Source organism: Triticum urartu, chromosome 5, assembly GCF_003073215.2.
Source record: "Triticum urartu cultivar G1812 chromosome 5, Tu2.1, whole genome shotgun sequence".
In the NCBI taxonomy this organism is placed as follows: Eukaryota; Viridiplantae; Streptophyta; class Magnoliopsida; order Poales; family Poaceae; genus Triticum; species Triticum urartu.
In genome coordinates this window covers 202445398-202448698 of record NC_053026.1, presented here as the reverse complement: position 1 = coordinate 202448698, position 3301 = coordinate 202445398, and positions in this window count along the sequence as shown.

The window sequence follows — 3301 nt, the reverse complement described above, 5'->3', positions numbered from 1 at the left end:
TCATGGGAATACTAAAGCACTACTATCGAACCGAAACCATCAAGAGGCAATCATCCTACAAGGTTATACCGCAGAGGAGGTGGTTGAGTTTTGCACCGAATACATGAAACAAAGACCTATAGGTTTGCCCTTATCTAGCCACGAGGGAAGGCTGGAAGATAAGCCGGTCCTTGCTGGCACGCAAAAGGCTGCGCCCGGAGAATTGGCAGTGTTGTGGTGTAACACAGCCACCTATGGGACCATCGACCCCTTGTGGTTCGGCAAGGGGGAAGAACATGTTGCACAAAGAGCGGAGATCATAGAGAAGCACGACGGTGATGACACGGGCAACTTTTACCCAGGTTCGGGCCGCCGTGAGGCGTAAAACCATACTCCTGCTTTGGTGAATTGATGAGAGGACCGTGGTGGAGACGCAACGCTCTTGCCCGGCAAGGTTGCCTCGGGACGAGAGAAGCTACACGCGTATGAGTGTACAAAGGTCCTAATCCTTTCTATGGTTGCCACGGCCCTCCTTTTATAGGTCAAGGGGTTACCACAATGGAAAATCAGTCATTACGCACTGATTAGATAGCAAAAGTGCTATCGTACCTAACTCTGCAGATAGGACAAGGCGCATTAAATGCGTCGCTTAGTGTCATGTCACGGGAGTAGCCCGACAAGCCCTGCCGTGCCACTTTAGCTGTCTCTCGCCCTGTCTGTCTGACACGCCTCTGGACAGGTGTCATGCAAAGTGGATCTTCCCTTCGAATGGTGGCCACATGCCAGGAGGCAGCAACCTAGTCACTTGGGGGTTCGACACTGCACTGATAAGTGACTTGAGTCACTGTGCGGTGGACGGTGGAGCCTTGGCTGGGTGACCCGCCCTCGGTGTCCCCGACAAGCTTGTGGGGGGTGTCTTGAGACTTGTCTTCTGGGCGACCTCGACCTTGCCAGGCTCGCCTACCCGGCAAGGGAGGTTTTTCCTTAGTGATATCTTACTCTTTTGGTTAGTCTTGGTCTTCTTGATCCGCCCTTTGATTTCTCAAAGGGCTATCTATTCTGCTTGGCCTTGCCTTGCATGCCACAATCTTGCTCTTGAGCCTGTGTACAGTTCGGGCAACATACGCCAAGGTTTGTTGCACCGACAGGCAGAGACAACCCATTTGACGGTATTGCTTAACAACCCAGTTCTCAACGCTTATGCTGACGAACACTTGGCGGAGATACACCAAAGCTTCTTACCAATGGTGTATCCATTAGATGTGGAGATGAAGGAGCACACTAAGAACTATGCCGCATGGCTGAAGAATCATTTGACACAAGGATCCATGGATGACACAAGGTGGTTGGCACAAAAGCCATCACCTACGGTGTTGACGTACCAAGCATATGACATAAATGGCTACACATTCTACACCGAGAAACGTGATGAGAAGACCTGATATCAGAACAGCTCTGTTCGAATAGAATGCATGACTATAGATGAAGCTGATAAAAGGGTATACTATGGAACCATCAAAGAGATTTGGGAGCTTAACTATGTGAAAGTTAAGGTGGCATTATTCGGGTGCACATGGATCCCTCTTAGTTAGGTAAAGGTTGATGATTACAGGAAGACCTGTGTTAACAGGACAACGATGGCATATCTGTTGGGAAATGTTGCATGGAAAACAAAAAAAATCTACGCACACGCAAGATCTATCCATGGAGATGCATATCAACGAGAGGGGAGAGTGTGTCTACGTACCTCGTAGACCATAAGCGGAAGCGTTTGTTAACGAGATTGATGTAGTCGAACTTCTTTGCGATCCAACCAATCAAGTACCGAATGTACAACACCTCCGGGTTCAGCACACGTTCAGCTCGGTGACGTCCTCTCCTTCTTGATCCAGCAAGACGATGAAGTAGTGGATGAGTCCTGGCAGCATGACGGTGTGGTGATGGTGGTGGTGATGCTATCTCCGCAGGGCTTCGCCTAAGCACTACTAAAATATGACCGACAGACGAAACTATGGAGGGGGGCGCCACACACGGCTAAGAGATTGTCCTAGTTATGTGTGGCGCCCCCTCCCACATATATATAGGTGGGGGGGGGGGAGGAGGGAGCAGCCAAGGAGGCACCCCAAGTAGACCGAATCCTACTTGGGGTCTCCCCCAAGCCGCGCCCCCTTCCCTTTTTAGGTGAGCAGGGAAAGGCAGGGGAGGGAGCCCCCCTTTCCTTTCTCCCATGAGAAGGGGAAGTCAGGAGGGGATAGCCCTCCCCCTTTCCTTCCCTAGGGCTGGCGTCCAGGGAGAGGGGCGCACCAGCCCCCTTATGGGCTGGTCTGTCCCCCTACCTTGGCCCATTAGGCCCATATACCTACCGGGGGTGTCCGGAACCCCTTCCGGTGACCCGATGACTACCCGGTGCACTCCGAAACACTTCCGGTGTCCGAATACCATCGTCCTATATATCAATATTTACCTCTGGACTATTTCGGAGCTCCTCTACTTGGGGTGCCTCCTTGGCTACTCCCTCCTCTCCCCCACCTATATATATGTTGGAGGGGGCGCCACACATAACTAGGATAATCTCTTAGCCGGGTGCGGCGCCCCCTCCACAGTTTCGTCCGTCGGTCATATTTTAGTAGTGCTTAGGCGAAGCCCTGCGGAGATAGCATCACCACCACCGTCACCACACTGTCATGCTGCCAGACTCTGAAAAACATTCCGTGATCTCATCCAGGACTCTGAACAACATTCGGTCACCAAATCCATATAACTCATATAACACTATTTCGTCGACGAACGTTAAGCGTGCGGACCCTACAGGTTCGGGAACTATGTAGACATGACCGAGACACCTCTTCGGTTAATAACCAATAGCGGAACCTGGATGCCCATATTGGCTCCTACATATTCTACGAAGATCTTTATCGGTCAAACCTTATGACAACATACATAATTCCCTTTGTTCATCGATATGTTACTTGCCCGAGATTCGATCATCGGTATCTTCATACCTAGTTCAATCTCATTACTGGCAAGTCTCTTTACCCGTTCCGTAATACATCGTCTTGCAACTAACTCCTTAGTCACTTTGCTTGCAAGGCTTCTTATGATGTGTATTACTGAGAGGGCCCAGAGATACCTCCCTGATACTCGGAGTGACAATCCTAATCTTGATCTATGCCAACGCAATAAACACCTTCGGAGATACCTGTAGAGCATCTTCATGATCACCCAGTTACATTGTGATGTTTGATAGCACACAAGGTATTCCTCCGGTATCCTTGAGATGCATAATCTCATAGTCGAAGGAATATGCATTTGACATTAAGAA